This window comes from Neofelis nebulosa, chromosome 1 (genome assembly GCF_028018385.1).
Source record: "Neofelis nebulosa isolate mNeoNeb1 chromosome 1, mNeoNeb1.pri, whole genome shotgun sequence".
Classification (NCBI taxonomy): Eukaryota; Metazoa; Chordata; class Mammalia; order Carnivora; family Felidae; genus Neofelis; species Neofelis nebulosa.
The window spans coordinates 77,996,365-78,015,376 of NC_080782.1; the positions used below are offsets into that span (position 1 = coordinate 77,996,365).

The 19,012-nt window shown below is 37.1% G+C and overlaps 1 long non-coding RNA gene across 4 annotated transcripts in view; it reads right to left on the reverse strand.

Moving 5' to 3' along the window:
• The window catches only part of LOC131509916 (uncharacterized), a 171,290-nt gene extending 153,660 nt beyond the window's left edge, over nucleotides 1–17,630 (reverse strand). For all 4 annotated transcript variants that reach the window (XR_009260790.1, XR_009260779.1, XR_009260786.1 and 1 more), the window contains exons 1-2: nucleotides 17,530–17,630; nucleotides 15,456–15,584 (exon numbers count right to left, since the gene is read on the reverse strand). This is a non-coding gene — a long non-coding RNA (uncharacterized LOC131509916). The remainder of the gene's footprint in view (nucleotides 1–15,455; nucleotides 15,585–17,529) is intronic.
• Between the last annotated feature and the right edge of the window lie 1,382 nt (nucleotides 17,631–19,012).

Consider the following 19,012-nt stretch of genomic DNA (forward strand, 5'->3'; position numbering starts at 1 on the left):
TGCATATTCTTACTGATTCTACTGGCTAGAAAGGTATTCAGTGGGAAAATGTGAAAGAAAAGTCAAGCCTTAATAGTGACTTTAGGAGTTTTTTGCCCTATCTAGCTATTCTATATCTAATATTGTCACTTTTTTCCTAAAACAGGTGATATTAATATTTATAGTCATTTTAAACTCTATCTCTTTTCCTTCCCCATTTGCTATTGCTGGTATTTTGGGATTTCAAATATTAAATAACCTGCTTTCATTGTCACTATCTTGAGAAAGATGGCTGGTGTGTAGTCATAAACCCTCTCTGGCAATGCAGTTAGTGATACAGTCTCTGCATTAAGCCAGCTCTGCTATCCAAGCAGAGAGAATTTAACGACCTAGATATAACCACCAGGAGAAGCAAATAATGCAATCCTGGTTAACTTTCTGAAATATACTTTTATCTAACTTGAACTGCCAAATTTTATATGATAGCTGTGTTAGGGTTCTCTAGAGAAACAGAACTAATAAGGTATACATGTAGAGAGAGAAATGGGGGGAGCAGAGAGATATTTAATATAAAAATTGGTTCACACAATTATAGAGACTGGGGAGGCCAAAATCTGCAGTGTGAACTAGCAGGCACAAGACACAGAAGAGCCAATGATACAGATGAAGTCTAAAGGCAGTTTGCTAAAGAATTCCTTCTTCATCAGGAAGGTTGATCTTTTTGTTCTATTCCGGCCTTCAACTGATTTCATGAGGCCCATCCACTTTACAGAGAGCAATCTGATTTCCCCAAAGTTCATCAATTGAAATATTCATTTATCCACAAACACCCTCCAAGTTGACACAATAGCATGTACATTAATCCCTTACACCTTATTAAAATACTGACAAAAAGACAGGCAACTTAAAATAAATGTTTGATAAACTAACAAAGACATTCTCATTTTATAGGATGTAATGAAGAGGAAGGGGTGGAGGTTATAGAAAATCCATTAGAAGGGAATCACTGAAAAGCTGATGTAAAGGAAAACAGTAGGGCTTTTCTTTTTCTTTTCTTTTCTTTTTTTTGTATTCTGTTATTAAATCTCTATGTGTTTACTGTTGTCCCAGAGGCCTTACATATTAGTGGCACATAAAGATAGCTATGAAAACTCATGAGTGCTAATGATTTCAGACACTTCAAAGAATCATGTGTAAAAACCCTACAATTAGTGTGACAATTAATAAGCAGTTTTAATCATACCAGGGTAAGAGAGTTTTCAACCTTAGCCTTCGGTGTTAACATTCCCAAAGAGAAAGCAGTATTATACACAGCAAAAATTAAATAATTAAACTTTGGTAAAGGTGTTCCTATTCTGACTCCCAATCAAGCAGAATCAGATATATATGTAAATCTGTAGATATATATTTAGGGTTTTCTGGGGGGTCATTTTCTGAACCTCTCTTATTGGTCCCAAGGCAAGAGTTAGAGTAATTTGTGAGGAATTCTCCCCAGCTAGATTACTGTCTTTTTTTATCCCTGGATACTTAAAATGTGTAAAATTCCTACACTTCCTTGATTCTTATCCTCTACCCTCAAAGCTTTATCCAGTGATTGGGAAAATTTTTGTTCAGCTATGCAATCATACTGGATGAAATGGAAAATAAAAAAAGCAGAATCTTGGGGCGCCTGGGTGGTGCAGTCGGTTAAGCGTCCGACTTCAGCCAGGTCACGATCTCGCGGTCCGTGAGTTTGAGCCCCGCATCAGGCTCTGGGCTGATGGCTCGGAGCCTGGAGCCTGTTTCCGATTCTGTGTCTCCCTCTCTCTCTGCCCCTCCCCCGTTCATACTCTGTCTCTCTCTGTCCCAAAAATCAATAAAAAAAAAAAAAAAAAAAAAAAGCAGAATCTTGTGCCTTTTGTGTCAAACACAGCACTCTTCCAAGTGCTCAGAGTTAATCGAGCCACCCCCATTTTCACAAGGTTCTAAAACATTCATTCAAAAACTGTCTCTCTTCAATCTATGAAAAAATAATAAAATGGCTACTAATTCACTTGCATTTTTAAATCTTCATTCTTTCAAATAACCTGTCAAATATCTTTAAAGCTCTCATACCACATCTTATTTTTATATTTGGAAACAATACAAAGACCTATGTAAACATTAGAGTGAATAGATCATGTTAGAGTAATATCAATTAGATCTATTTTCATTAATCATATATTCAAATGTGTGCATTCAGGCTTTATATATGAATTTTCCCAAGGCAATATGAAAACATTTAGGTAAGTGTTGCTGAACATTACGTGCAACAGTGTGATCATTCATGAACATTTATATGAATCTTTCCTTGCCCATCCAAATAAATGCCACATTGAGCATTCAATATGTTTGAATGTGCAATATCTTACAAAAAAAATAATAATCTTTCTTCAAACCATAATGTTATACATTATCTTACTATTGGGCTTTTACTATTGTATTAGAGTGTGATTCTTCACATATTATCTTTGGGATTTTATGCTATGAGCCATGGGATGCTCCTATACAGTGATGCTTGGATCATTGGACCTGAGCTTTATTATCTTACTACAAAGAGAAAATAGACAAGAGGTGCTTGCTACTTACATCACTGTCTCTTATTTTGATTGTTTCATTTAGATAGTAAATCTCAGTGGCATTAAAGGTGATCTTGAAGTTAAATATTGTAAAGGAATTCCAAAATTAACAATGGGCTGCTTTAAACTACAAGATGAACAAAATCCACTTAAAACTGTATTCATTTTTTTCTTCACTTCTATTTTACTTTAAACCTCCAAGAATTAATTAAACAGCCCATTTTTCTAAAGCCTACAAAGACACTAGGCTTGCTGAAGTCAGCCATAATAAGCATCAGAAAAAAGCTGTATTTCCGCTATAAATTCCTGGATTTCTTGTAAGAAATATATTCTTATTCTTACAGAAATGTTAAATAACAAAAACACGTGTAACTTTAAACAGTGTCACCTACGTGAATATTAATTACAGTACAGAAAAAAAAACTAATGAAACTTGAACCAACTTACTCAATACTCCCAGAAATTACGGTAAAAATGGGAAGGAAAAAAGGCTCTAAAATTATTTTAAATGCAAAATCAAAGAAGCAGTGACTAACCAACACAATGTCCTTTTCAATCACTTTCTGTAGCATATAATGTGATGGCCAACTCAGAGTTCTCCCTAGGATTGAGAAATGCAGGGAAGAGGCCAAGATGGTGGAACAGCAAGGAAGCTTTTTTTGTGTATCTCGTCCTTGAAATACAGCCAGATCAACACTAAACCTGGACATCTAGAAAACTGACTTGAGGATTAACACAACAATCTTCACAACTTGAACCACAGAACTCAGCAGGTACGTGGCACAGAGAGGTGAACTGGGGGAGAGAGAAGCCGCGGAGGGCAAGGAGATGTTTTTTGTTTGGGGAGAGAGGATGGAGACAGGGGGAGAGTATGGGAAAGCATCCTCCCCGCTCAGAAGCAGCTGGAGAGAAAAGAAAGAGTATGCAAGGGACTGAACAAAAAAAGGGAGAAAGGAGAAAGGAAAGGGTTTAAATTCCATTAAGACTCTAGAAACAGGTGGAGTGCAGAGACTGAAACTCCACAGCTCGATACCTGGTGGTGCTCTAATGGAAAGGGCAAATCCCCAGAAGCAGGGAGCGAGGCCCAAGGGGTCCATGGGCCACATGGGGAGAGGCAGTTTCCCTGCTGGGAGGACATTTGGTAGAGGCTATGTGGCCACCCCACAGGCAAAGGTCCCTGTGGACCCTGGAGAACAACCACATTTGCTGGTGCTGGAACATGGATGTTAAGGGGGAAGGCTGGTGCCAGATACGTGTTGTGATTTACCATAATCCCTAAAACACTGCTGCTATAAGATTGTGGGAAATTTTTCCAGGGGTTTGAGGGGGTGTAGCACCTAGCCACGGTCTCTGAGCATTGACAGCAGCACTGTCCTGGGAATGCTCCTGGGGGCAGACGGGCACCTGGCCATTGCTCAGTGAGACCCTACTCAGAAGGTCTGAGCAGATCAAAGCCACAGTCCTTCAGAAGTGAGGGGTTGGGAAACAGCCCCATTTGAGAGAAAACACAGGAGGGAGGTGCCACCTGGCAGCCTAATGGCTTGGTCACAGTGTAGAAGCAGGGAGTGGACAGAAGCCAGAGAAAAAGGAGGGGTGCTTGATTTCCAGTCATGGAGAGGACAGAGTTCTGATACCAGAGACTGGGTAGCTGGGAGACACCATGTTCAACCCTCCACGCATGTGCATGCACTCCTAAACTTGCGTCAGCAATCTACCCCAGTAAGCTAAGCAGTGCCATCTAGTGGAAAACCCTGCCCAACAGGGCCAGCCGTGCTCTTGACAAACTCATTTATGCATCTGCTTAGTTTACAGACTATAAAGTGCTTCAAGCTTGACTTCTACAGGAAACCAGATATAATTTCAATCATAATTCCTGTTCACTGGTCTTTTATTAAATTTTTTCTTCTTTTTCTTTTCTTTTAGTTTATTGAATACAGAAAGAGGAAAAATTATTTTTATTTTCATTTTTTATTAAGAATAATTTTCTTTAATTTTCTTCTACATTTTTTATGTTTTTGTAAGTTTTTCAAATTCTACTTTACTTCCATCATTCCATTTTGTTCTATTTCATTTTTTCAATTTTTCAAACGTCTTCCTTTTTTCCTTTTTTTTCTTTTCTTATCACTCCCTTTTTTCTCTAATCTATCAAGATCCTTTCAACAACCAGACCAAAACACACCTAGGACCTACATCATTGGTGTGATATTTTTGTGTGGTTGCTTTTAAGTTTTTAATTTTAATTTTTTTTTACCTTATTAATTATTTTCTTCCTTCAAAATGATGAAAAAAGGAATGCACCCCAAAAGAAAAAACAGGAAGAAATGACAGCCAGGGCTTAATCAACAAAGATACAAGCAAGATGCCTGAACCAGAATTTAGAATCATGATAAAAAGAATACTAGCTGAGGTTGAATATAGATTAGAATTCCTTTCTGTGGAGATAAAAGAAGTAAAAACTAGTCAGGGGGAAATAAAAAAGGCTATACTGAGCTTCAATCTCGAATGGATGCCACGGGTGCAAAGATGGATGAGGCAGAGCAATGAATCAGTGATATAGAGGACAAAGTTATGGAGAATAATGAAGCAGAAAAAATGGAGGGAGACTTACGCAAAAGAGCACGATTTAAGAATTAGAGAAATCAGTGACTCATTAAAAAGGAACAACATTAGAATCATAGGGGTCCCAGAAGATGAAGAGAGAGAAAAAGGGGTAGACGTGTTATGTGAGCAAATCATATTGGAAAACTTTCCAAACCTGGGGAAAGACACAGACACCACAATCCAGGAAGCACAGAGGACTCCCATTAGATTCAACAACAACCAACCATCAATAGGATATATTCAATGCACTGAATCAGAAAAATACGCAGCCAGGAATCCTTTATCCAGCAAGGCTGTCATTCAAACTAGAAGGAGAGATTAAAAGTTTCCCCAGACAAACAAAAATTAAAAGAGTTCAAGAAATTTTAAGGGGGACTCTCTGAAGGGAGAAAACACAAAGAAAAAAAAAAAAAAAAAGAGACCAAAGCAACAAAGACTAGAAAGGACCAGAGAACAACATCAGAAACTCCAACTCTCCAGATGACATAATGGCAATAAATTCATATCTTTTAGTACTCATTCTAAACATCACTGGAATAAATGCCCAAATCAAAAGACATAGGGTAACAGAATGGATAAGAAAACAAGATCCCTCTATATGCTGTTTACAAGAGACCCACTTTAGACCTAAAAAAAAAAATTCAGATTGAAAGTAAGGGGTTGGAGAAACATCTATCTTGCTAATGGCCGACAAAAGAAAGCCAGAGTAGCCATACTTATATCAGACAATCTAGACTTTAAAATAAAAAAAAAAAAACTCTAACAAGAGATGAATAAGGGCATTATATCATAATTAAAGGGTCTATCCACCAAGAAGACCTAACAATTGTAAACATTCATGCTCCAAATATGGAGTGCCCAAATATATAAATCAATTAATCACAAACATAAAGAAACTCATTGATAATAATACCATAATAGTAGGGGACTACAACACCCCACATACAGCAATGGACAGATCATTTAAACAGGAAATCAACAAGGAAACAATGGCTTTGAATGACACACTGGACCAGATGAACTTAACAGATACACTCAGACATTCCATCCTAAACAAGCATAATACACATTCTTCTCTAGAGCACATGGGATTTTCTTCAGAATAGATCACATATTAGGACACAAAATCAGCCCTCAACAAGTACAAAAAGATGAAGATCATAGTCTGCATATTTTCAGACCACAGTGCTATGAAACTTGAAATCAACCACAAGAAAAAATTTGGAAAGGTAACAAATACTTGGAGACTAAAGACCATCCTACTAAATAATGAATGGGCAAACCAAGAAGTAAGGAAATCGAAAAGTACATGAAAGCCAATGAAAATAAAACACCACAGCCCAAAACCTCTGGGACGCAGCAAAGACAGCCCTAAGAGGAAAGTATATAGCAATCCAGGCCTTCCTAAAGAAGGAAGAAATGTCTCAGATACACAACCTAACCTTACACCTTAAAGAGCTGGTAAAAGAACAGCAAATAAAACCCGAAACCAGCAGAAGACAGGAAATAATAAAGATTAGAGCAGAAAGAAATGCTATCAAAACCAAAAAAAAACAAAAAACAAAAAAACAAAAAAACAAAAAAACAAAAAAACAAAAAACCAAAACAGTAGAACAGATCACTGAAACCAGAAGCTGGTTCTTTGAAAGAAATAACAAAATTGATAAACTCATAGCAAGTTTTATCAAAAAGAAAAAGGAAAGGACTAAAATAAATAAAATCAAGAATGAAAGAGGAGAGATCACAACCAATATAGCAGAAATAAAACAGTAAGAGAATATTATGAGGAATTATCCATCAATAAAATGGGCAATCTGGAAGAAGTGGACAAATTCCTACAGACATATAAACTACCAAAACTGAAACAGGAAGAAACAGAAAATTGAACAGACCCATAACCAGTAAAGAAATTAACTTAGAAATAAAAAAGGTCCCAAAAAAACAAGAGTCCAGGGCCAGATGGCTTTCCAGGGGATTCTACTAAACATTTAAAGAAGAGTTAACGTCTATTCTCTTGAAGCTTTTCCAAAAAAATAGAAATGGAAGGAAAACTTCCAAACTCTTTCTATGAAGCCCACATCACCTTGATTCCAAAACCAGACAAAGACCCACTAAAAAGGAGAACTATAGACCAATTTCCCTGATGAACATGGATGCAAAAATCCTCAACAAGATATTAGCCAACTGGATTCAACAATACATTAAAAAATTATTCACCACGACCAAGTAGGATTTATACCTGGGATGCAGGGCTGGTTCAATATCAGCAAAACAATTAACATGATTCATCACATCAATAAAAGAAAGGACAAGAACCATATGATCCTCTCAATAGATGCAGAGAAAGCATTTGACAAAATACAGCATCCTTTCTTGATAAAAACCCTCAAGAAAGTAGGGACAGAAGGAGCATACCTCAAGATCATAAAAGCCATATACAAGCGACCCAACGCTAATATCATCCTCAATGGGGAAAAACTGAGAGCTTTCCCCCTAAGGTCAGGAACATGACAGGGATGTCCACTCTCACTACTGTTATTTAACGCAGTAAAGGAAGTCTTAGCCTCCTTAATAAGACAACAGAAAGAAATAAAAGGCATCTAAATCGGCCAGGAGGAGGTGAAACTTTCACTCTTTGCAGATGACATGATACTCTATATGGAAAACCCAAAAGATTCCACCAAAACACTGCTAAAACTGATCAATGAATTCAGCAACGTCGCAAGATATATGATCAATGCAGAGAAATTGGTTACATTCCTATATATCAATAATGAAGAAACAGAAAGAGAAATCAAGAAATTGATCCCATTTACAATTACATGAAAAACCATAAAATGCCTAGGAATAAACCTAACCAAAGAGGTGAAAAATCTAAACACTGAAAACTATAGAAAGGTTATGAAAGAAATTGAAGAAGACACAAAAATACGGAAAAATATTCCATGCTCCTGGATTGGAAGGAAAAATATTGTTAAAATATCAATACTACCCAAAGCAATCTACATATTCAATGCAATCCTTATCAAAATAACACAATACTTCACAGAGCTAGAACAAACAATCCTAAAATTTGCATGGAACCAGAAAGGACACCAAATAGCCAAAGCAATCTTGAAAAAGAAAACCAAAGCTGGAGGCATCACAATCCCGGACTTCAAGCTGTTTTACAAAGATGTAATCATCAAGACAGTAAAGTACTGGCACAAAAACAGACACTGAGATCAATGGAACAGAATACAGAACCCAGAAATGGACCCACAAACGTATGGCCAACTAATCTTTGAAAAGCAGGAAAGAATAAACAATGGAATAAAGGCATTCTCTTCAGCAAGTGGTGCTGAGAAAACTGGACAGTGACATGCAGAAAAATGAACCTGGACCACTTTCTTACACCATATACAAAAGAAAACAAAATGAAACAAAACAAAAAAAAAACCTCAAAATGGATGAAAGACCTAAATGTAAGACAGGAAGCCATCAAAATCCTTGAGGAGAAAGCAAGCAAAAACTCTTTAATCTTGGCCGCAGCAACTTCTTACTTAACATGTCTCCAGGGGCAAGGGAAACAAAAACAAAAATGAACTATTGACACCTCATCAAAATAAAAATCTTCTGCACCGCAAAGGAAACAATCAGCAAAACTAAAAGGCAACTGACAGAATGGCAGAAGATATTTGCAAGCAACATATCAGATAAAGGGTTAGTATCCAAAATCTATAAAGAACTTATCAAACTCAACACCCAAAAAATAAATAATCCAGTGAAGAAATAGGGAAAAGACATGAATAGACACTTCTCTAAAGAAGACATCCAGATGGCCAACTGACACATGAAAAAATGCTCAACATCACTCATCATCAGGGAAATACAAATCAAAACCACAATGCGATCCCGCCTCACACCTGTCAGAATGGCTAACATTAACAACTCAGGCAACAACAGAGGTAGGCAAGGATGCAGAGAAAGAGGATCTCTTTTGCACTGCTGGTGGGAATGCAAACTGGTGCGGCCACTCTGGAAAACAGTATGGAGGTTCCTTAAAAAATCAAAATAGAACTACCCTATGACTGAGCAATTGCACTACTAGGTATTTATCCAAGGGAAACAGGTATGCTGTTTCAAAGGGGCACATGCACCCCAATGTTTCTAGCAACACTATCAACAATAGCCAAAGTAAGGAAAGAGCCCAAATGTCCACTGATGGGTGAATGGAATAAACAGATGTGGTGTACACACACACACACACACACACACACACACACACACACACACACAATTGAATATTACTTGGCAATCAAAAAGAATGAAATCTTGCCATTTGCAACTACATGGATGAAACTAGAGGGTATTATGCTAAGCAAAATTAGTCAGTCAGAGAAAGACAAATATCATATGACAGCACTCATATGAGGAGTTTAAGATACAAAACAGATGAACATAAGGGGAGGGAAGCAAAAATAATATAAAAATGGGGGGAGCAAAACATAAGAGACTCTTAAATATGTAGAACAAAGAGAGGGTTGCTGGAAAGGTTGTGGGAGGGGGGATAGGCTAAATGAGTAAGGGGCATTAAGGAATCTACTCCTGAAATAATTGTTGCACTATATGCACTAACTTGAATGTAAATTTAAAAATAAATACAGAATTAAAAAAAAAATTTTTAAACTTTAAAATTATAAAAAAGAATAAAAGCATATAGATTGAGAAAAAAAAAGGATTGAGAAACCAATTCTCCCACATTTTGAGAATGCCAGTAGCTAACTCTCTCTAGAAATTCCCTTTAGCTGAAGAAAGCATCTATACTTAGGTCATATCCCATCCCAAAGTAGAAATCTACCCATTGTCAAAACAGGAGTATATAGTCATGGCTCCTTCATCGAAAGGCAAAGCCACTGCTAAGGGGCATCCTAACTCCCCTGCAGGAGTGTCCCCCCAGGACACCATATAAATTCATCCATGTAACTGCTTTGAAGTTCTGTTTTCTTTCTTTGTCCAATTCTAGTGCCTTTACTCCTGCAAAATGCTGATATTGAAGGTACAGACCAAAACACTTCCCACATGGACATCTCCATCTGAGTCTGTTTTCCATAAATCCTGACTTAAGACAATTAGTGTCAGTCATAGTCTAAGTATATAGTTTTAATATGGGACCATGAAGCTGAATACTATGCGAACAAATTGGCAAGGAGGACTTCATAACTGGCAGTAGGTGGAGCTCTTCAATTATACCAGTGCATTTGTTAAAACACCTGTGGTAAACTGGTTTGGTATGCTGGTGCAAATGAATGTACTCACAAATGCAGTATCTCAGGATTTTGAGTAGCTGAGGGAAGTATTAGAAGGAAATTACATCAGATATCTCCTACTGAGTGACTTTGATGCATCAGAGAAGACCAATAGAAGGCTGTGGGTGATGAATCACCAATTGGAGGTGAAATGTGAAATTCAGAGGGCCCCTATGGCAGCTTACTAAAGATACTCTTATCTCATGCAACTGGAAGCAGGAAAAAAAAACCCTGAGAATTTGGCCCAGGAATTAATTATAATACATCAGAGAGCCTTCCAGAGAAGGTTGAACTGTCAGTTTTTCCAACAAAGGATGTGCCAGTGATAGATTCTTGGTTGAAAAGAGTGAGACCCTTTAGGTTTGAGTTGGGAACATCTGGGTTGCTGAATTCATAAATAATAGCTCCAGATCCCTTGAATCCTCTGGCATTTCTAAAAAGGGCTGGTATGCCTTCACTGCTTGAAAATGATGCAGTGATCACTGCCTCATGGGACATCATGAACACCCCTCAGCACCTGGCTGTAGCTCCTCATTTAGCCTCTAAACTGGGGAAGTGTGAGGGATGCTAAGGGAGATAAGGGACTATAGACCCCAAAGGAACCTGAGGTCACTTCCCAATAAACTTCTAGTGGGTTCTGCAGGACCTAGCCAATATACACTTGAAGGAGTTGGGAAAATATGTTTGGGACTACATCCGGAGAGTCCTACATCAAAAAAGGTAGAACATGAAATTGGATAAGGAATTGATAGTTTAATTGATAAGGAAGAACTATCCCATTATAAAGGATTTGAGACTTTGACAAAGACCTCAGAAAACAGTACTAATACACTGTCAAGATGATTCTTGGAAGCTTAGAGAAAATGATAGCCAATAATAAGTAAAGTAGAAAAGCCAAAACTGCCATGGCAGACATGAAAAAAAGGAATTTAAAAAATTCACAAAAGTGACCAAGCTACTGGATATACTATGTAAGGCTAGACAACTTAGAACTGCATTCTAAGGTAAAACCTGGAATACACCCCAATTATAAAAACAATAGGAACACACTAGTAAAAGAAACACCATCATCCTTGAGACAATCAATGGCAACTGTCTTCTGTTGGTAGGGCTCATAGCATTTATAATAATAAGTGCTATTATAGAACTGTGTTCTCAGAAGGTAAGAGGGATGATAGAATCTAGAAAATATAGAGGTTAAAGGCAGCATCTAACCATCAGAAGCAAATTGGGTGCAATTGTTATAATGAGTGACAAAATTGGAGTGGCTGTCATGGGTACTCCTAGAGAGTTATGGAAATGGTTACCTTTCAGGCAATGTGAAATAATACAAAGGTACTAGGATTAATCCAAGATTTGGAACTGGCTTACTTGCTACCCAGTAGGCAAAGAAGATACAATCTTGAAAGGAAGGTAGGACATTAGTGCAAATTGTGGCCCAACTCCTAGTAATTTCACTAGTGATGACCTGGAAAGATGTTCCAGTGGGTGAGAACACCTTTGCAGGTGTGATGGTATACATGTTAGAGGCAGGAGGATTAAATGTGGAATTCATGTGACATACTTGGATACTTCCTGTTACTCCATCCCTCTAATGTAAGTGTGAAGAGACATATGCAGCAACCTTGTCCCAGGAAGATTATGATTACCATGGAGTCAGAACACTCATGAATGAAGGTTTGGGTCAAACCACTAAGTAAGCTACCAAGACCTTCAAAGATGATAGCTGAGAGTTAGAGAAAGAGAGAGAGACAGTGAGTATTAAGATATAGCCCTGTGACCATCTGCAGTGACAGGGGCTATATATTTTTTAATTAACTACTGCCTTCTAAGATTCCTCCCAGAAAGAGAGGCCCTTGAGAATCCTACAAGAAGCGCTTCTCCAACATGTGTAGAGAAGCGAATCTGGAGCAGGGAGTAGGTGGGGATAGGTAGTGACAAGAGCCATGAAAATGTACTGTTGACACATCCTGCTTCAGAAAGCATAAATGATAGAAGACCCCAGATACTACACTGTGAATTTACAACCCCATTCCTGCCAAGGCCACACTTCCTATGGGCTACTACCAACTAATTACTAATTAGGGCAGAAATATTCATGCCCTCTAATGGGAAATTTTGTCTCAAGGATTCTCCATACACTTGACTGAAACCCTCATAGTTGTACTAAAGGCTGAGATTTCATTTCCTAGTCGGCCCTTTTCCCTTTCCGCCTTCCTTCAGAGGTGTAACATTGCACGAATTTGATGGTTCTCCCTGCCTCCTCTGGCTGCTTCCTTGTATTCCTTCCTCCAGTATATCTTGCAAGTCTAATCCTGCCTTGGCTTCTGCTTCTTAGATGAATTGAATTATCACTATGTGATGTCTAATAGATGGGAAATGCTTAGGGCTAGTCTCATGTTCTCATTAAGTTCTGAATGTATTCCATGTTCTGGATTGAAATGCAGGAATTTAAAAGCAAAACAGAACAGAGTTTGCTGACCTGCAGAGAAGATACTTGTGTTCTAGACCTGCAAATCAGCTGGAATTTCAGGACAAGTAACAGAAGAGGTAGAAATATGCAAAGCAGTAGCCCCAGAATTCTACATGTGGTTTCCCACACATTACAGCATGAGGACAGAACTGTGCATGTACTCAGGGGGTCTTAAAAAGACCCAACAGAAGGTAATTAACTGCTGCAGGATAAGACCTAATGGAGGTCATGTGAGGGTGGGAGATTTTGGAGTTATAACACATCCAAGGCTTCCTATAATAAATTATCTATCCCCACTAGCTGCTCTACAATAAAAAATGAGACATGCAAAACATGTAACCCCACAGTTAAGCAAAAAGGGCACATAGAAACATAGCCCAGTATAAGCCAGATACAGAAATTATCAAAAAGAATTTAAAAGAGTTAAAGCAAATATGACAAAGGTGTTACAGAGAAAATTGGACATGATGAAGGAGCAGATGGGGACTCTGAGAACTGCTATGAAAATCTATAAAAGTGAACCAAATGGAAACACAAATATACAAACAAATATCTGAAATGAAAAATTTAATGAGCAAGCTTGATGGAGGGTGGGAGGGAGGGGAATGTGGGTGATGGGCATTGAGGAGGGCACCTGTTGGGATAAGCACTGGGTGTTGTATGGAAACCAATTTGACAATAAATTTCATATTAAAAAAAGGAAGAAAAGGTATATGATAATGCAAATTATCAATAAACCAAATATTGAAAACTCTCAAAACTAAGTCATGAAAGAGAAGCTACTAATGGTTTTATATAACCATTCCCATGGAGCTTAAGAATAGGATAAACTCATCTACAGTGAGATAAATGATAAAGAATCATTACATATGGTAGGCAGAGAAAGTAAAAAAGTACAGAAGGCATTTCTGGGCTGATGGGAATGATCTATGCTTGGACCAGAGTGCCAGTCATAATTTACGGATTTTACCATACTCATCAAATTGCCCCCTTAAGAAGAGTACATTTCAATGAATGTAAATTATATCAATAAAATTAAAATGACTCTCCCCATAGTCCACATTAGACAATGAGAAAGAGTAACTAAACTCATTGTTATGCTTTTGTGAACACCTCTATTCAGCTAATTGTTCCTTTGTTTACTTCTTTCTCCCCTGATCAGATATTTTGGGTTGTTGGCTTGATATTTCAGAGTTTTTACATCTGCCTTTCAAATGTAAACATTATTAACTTATTGAGGTGATATAATTAAGGGAAAACTGTCTCCAAGATTGAGATTCAGGAATATATGTGTGTCATGTTTGTTCTCTGGAATTATAGTGGAGTACACCCTCTAATTTTTTTAGAGTGGAGTTAGTAATGGTTGCCTCCTGAGAGAATTTTTAAAATTAAAGAGCAGAGACACAGTTGTTATATGAAGAAGACCCAATAGCTACATAGCCATGAAGACATAAATGTAACCTGACTATGGATTAATAACACTAAAGAATAAATATGCCAATCATAAAGGGTAAAGAGTAAACCAGAAATAGTACAGAAAAGAAACCTGAGCTATAAGTTTGGCAGCTCCTACCCAATCACAGTCCTATGGAAAGAGAGCTTTGGCCATCAGTCTTCAAATACATTTAGTTCATTGGCAAAACCATTCCTATGCTGAGATGAATAAAATAAGCTATTAGCTATTAATAATGTGAGCCTACCCTTTGACACATGGAACATCATCATATATTTGAGTCAGTAAATTTGGTGGTCAGACACTAGGATCATGAAAGTTTTACCATAGAATTGCTATTATGTGAGCGTTTTAGGAATATGGACTAGTTAACTTTTCTAACAGTACTATTCCCATTGCTTCACCTGTTTTTATTTTCTATGATTTTTACAGAAAGATTCTTGACATTTATTCTTTCTTTAAATCTCCTCTCCCTTTGGACCGTGCAGACTGTCAGCATTTGTATTTCTATCCGTGGCAGATAACATGTCTATCTGCCCAGTACAGATTTATCTCCTAATGATTATTTTCCTAACGGATCTATCTATTATAACGTTTTATCTTGTGTTAAGATCTCAGTGCTACAGGGGTGCCTGGGCGGCGCAGTCGGTTGAGCGTCCGACTTCAGCCAGGTCACGATCTCGCGGTCTGTGCGTTCGAGCTCTGTGTCGGGCTCTGGGCTGATGGCTCAGAGCCTGGAGCCTGTTTCAGATTCTGTGTCTCCCTCTCTCTCTGCCCCTCCCCCGTTCATGCTCTGTCTGTCTCTCTCTGTCCCAAAAATAAATAAAAAACGTTGAAAAAATTTTTTTTAAAAAAAGATCTCAGTGCTACATTCCAGTGGTAGGATTTATTTTAGGTGCTAAATTCTTGCTTTTTTTTCCTGGTAAGGGCCTTACCTCGCCTAATTTATGAACATGGGGCACACAGAGACCTCCTGAAGGATATGCCATGGTACTATCTCATTGATTTGGGGCTTGCCCACAGTACAAGCTTTAGCCAAAGGAATGTGAGGGAACATAACATACAGAAACTTTAGGAGGCATCAAGAGTTCTTCTTTTTTGGATGTCCCAAATAAGGCACACTTTTTGAGGCTGGAATCTGGAATGAGAAGACATGTAGCAGAGCCATAGAAGTTGACCACAGCCACTGATATCTATTATGAAAAAGAAATAAATGTGTGTTATAGTAAACCACTGTGATTTGGGGAGGGTCACTTGTTATTAATAAAGCTAACTAGTAAAATTCATATACTGGATTAGGAGATAATCAAAATGAAATACTGTAACAGCAAACTTGAATTGCTAATTTGAAGCCATTTTAGAGGTTGTGTCAAGTAAGAGTGAAAAATATACTGTTTAAACAAAAACAAAAATAAGATTAAAGTTACTTGAAATTCACATTCATATAAAATAAGAAAAAAAAATCTTAAATAAGAAGGTATCTGCGATCTAGAGTTACTAAAAAAATATTATTTCTTTGCCTTTTGGTTATAACAATTTAAGATTAAGTAACTAGCTAGTCTTCTCATCACTTCATGATCACTTTTGAGCCTTTGAGGAGAGATCACTCCTTCTCCAGCAAGCAGTCACAAGAGAAGTCTATTTTTCTTTGGCATGTCAGTTAAGTCATTGTCAGTGAAGGAAACTATCCCTTTTGGTTCCCCTTAACATATACAAACAATTTATTTATGTCATCAGTGTTATCTTCATCGCCTCCTGTTGTCATCTACAGACCACCTATTCACTGTCATTAATTAATGGCCTGCTCAATTTGTGTAATCCACACTTAACTCCTATTATTCTTAGTGACTTCCAGTAGTCACACAGACAATTTATCTAAAACCCTAGACTTTCTGCACTTCTTGTTTTTCTCATCTCTAGCAAAATTTGGTTTCACTTCAATTCAATCTCCCATTAGTCTCCCATTCCCATAATAATTTTGCATCCTGCACCATCATTAACGTATTTTCCCCCAAATCCAAGTTGTAAGTAACTCACTCTCTTAGTACTACCTATCACCTTTCCAGCTTACTTTCTCTGGCAGCCCCTTAAATTTAGTATATTGTATTGAAATTTCATCCCACAGGGTTGTAGACTTTATCTTAATGCATCTGTCCTCTTATGTTTTCCCTTCCCTTTTTTCCATATTAGATTATCATCTTAGTTCATCATTATTTTCATTAGTTTTTAAGTACAGTAATTACAAGTCTTATTTTCTCTCCTTCTGCCGTACTTGTTCGCAAAACCTCAGCCCTGGTTGAATTCAAGTATATATTTCTGTTGTCTAAAGCCAGTATAACTCAACTCAGCTGAAAATAGTCATTGTAACCACACTGACAAGTCTCTGTTTAAATTCATGAGGTCAAGCCTTAAATAGACAAGCAGCACTACCTAAAAGTAATATTACATGTTCTAAATAAGTTTGCTTTCCCAGACTTTGGTATAAATAATTCAGAAATTTGCTTTCAACAAATACCTTATTATACAGTATCTTCCATTTTGCTTAGTTTATTATGCATGATATAATGGCTTCCATTGTATTCTTTATTTTCTGACATTTCTGCCTAGCCATTCACTACTTCTTGCCCTTTGTACTTGCTATTCTCTCAGCCTACAATGCTCTTACCCAGTTCATAGCTCCCTCTTATTCCACAAGTCTCACTTCAAATGTCACCTCCTCAGAGAGCCCTTCTCTGACCATCTTGTTCAAAGAACAGCTCCTTTATTACCCTGTTATATCACCTTATTGCTCCTTCACGGCACTAATCACAATATGTAATTACCTCATTTTTTTCTTTTTCTTTCCTTTTGTCATACCTTTCTGCATGTAGAAATTAAACTTCTCAAAAGGAGGAGGAGTTTGTGCTGTATTCTGCTGTATCTTCAGTGCCAAGTATAATGTCTGGTAAATAGTATGTACTCAAGGAATATTTTTTGTCTAATGAGTAAATGAGTATGAGAGAAGCAAAATATCCCACCCCAAAATATACTACTTTGACATATTATTTTAAATTAAAGTTATTTAAAAAACAGCGGGTATAAGAAGGACACTCTAAGCTCCTTTGTTCAGCTGAAAGCAAGAAACAAAAGGTACCCTACCTGTATCAGGAGTTAGAAGGCAACTTTATCATCAGAGTTAGGGACAGCAAGGAATATTCCAAGCTCAAAATTCTTTGTGTTGCCAATTCATCACAAATTTATTTTTTTCATTGCCTAAAAGGTATAAAAGGTTCCAGCTTTGGTCATTTCTTTTAGCCTCATATATTTATGAATATATATAATTAAATTTGTTTTTCTCCCATTAATCTATCATAGGTCTTTAATTATTAGACCAGTCAAAGAACCTAGAAGGGAAGGAAAGGTTTTTTTCCTCTACAAATCAATACCCTATACAAATCACTTCATAACACATTAACTGTTTTTTTAAATATGTAAAGTAAGAAGATAATAGTAATAAATGGCTTTCAAAGTCTCCTGTGGGCTTCTGGTTCCCTCTTTAACCTCTTACCTATAGGTTGGGAATAAGTGTACCATGAAATTAAGTGAGTAGTTGAATTTACTCATTTGAAGCGTGTTTTTACATGTGAGCTACCATTTGTCATCAGAGAACCCATGATATAAGGCTAGTTCTGAGGCTTCCTATGGGTAAATTCGTCTTCAGAAGGATTTCAACATCCATGGATAAGAGTCACCAAATTCCCAAACACCTCTGCTCACCTCAACAGACATGACAAGTGTCTATAATACCAAGGACACACATTCAAAATCTTCATGGGTTCTAGGTTAGTCCCGAAAGGAATTCTACACACCAGAAATGTTATTTAAAAAAATATATAATAATCCATTCACCCCTGAGAATTCCGTATAAGTTCACTTCTCTGTCAAAAAAATTATAAGTGAATAAATCCAATCTACTTTCTTCATATCTCCATCTAACACATGCAGTCAAAGGTAGTTTTGCATTCAGGTCATACAAGAGGTGTAAAATGAGGTACAGGTCAGATGTGAATTAGACTCATTATTATTTCTTTATTCCCACAGGCTCCCTCCAATAAATATGTATTGATTCATTCTCCCAGAACAACTTTTTCCTGCTGACAGAGTAGGCAGGCATCCGTAGACTCAGCAATCAAAATTTTAGCTCATAAAGGCTTTGTTTATCAAAATTATCAATATTTCAATCCATTAAACAGGTAAATCATAAAATGTGTATCCTTGAACAGAATTATTTACTTGAAGTATTACAAATTCAAATATACGTAGGGACCAAGTAGATAAATGAATAAAAAATTCTGGAATAAAATAAATTAAAGGGAGAGATGAAACTACCTAACTCTACTTAATTGTTACTACCAGAGTAGGTGAGTTTGGTATTAACAAGTTTTATGGTATTTTTGAAAAAAAATTTAAAATATTGGTGACTCGCTGTGTGTGTATGTGTTGGTGTGTATTTTATTTTTTAAAAAAATTTTTAAGTTTATTTATTTATTTTGAGAAAGAGAGAGAAAGTAAAAGCTGGAAAGGGCCAAAGAAAGAGGGAGAGAGAGAGAATCCCAAGCAGGCTCTACTCTGACAGCACAGA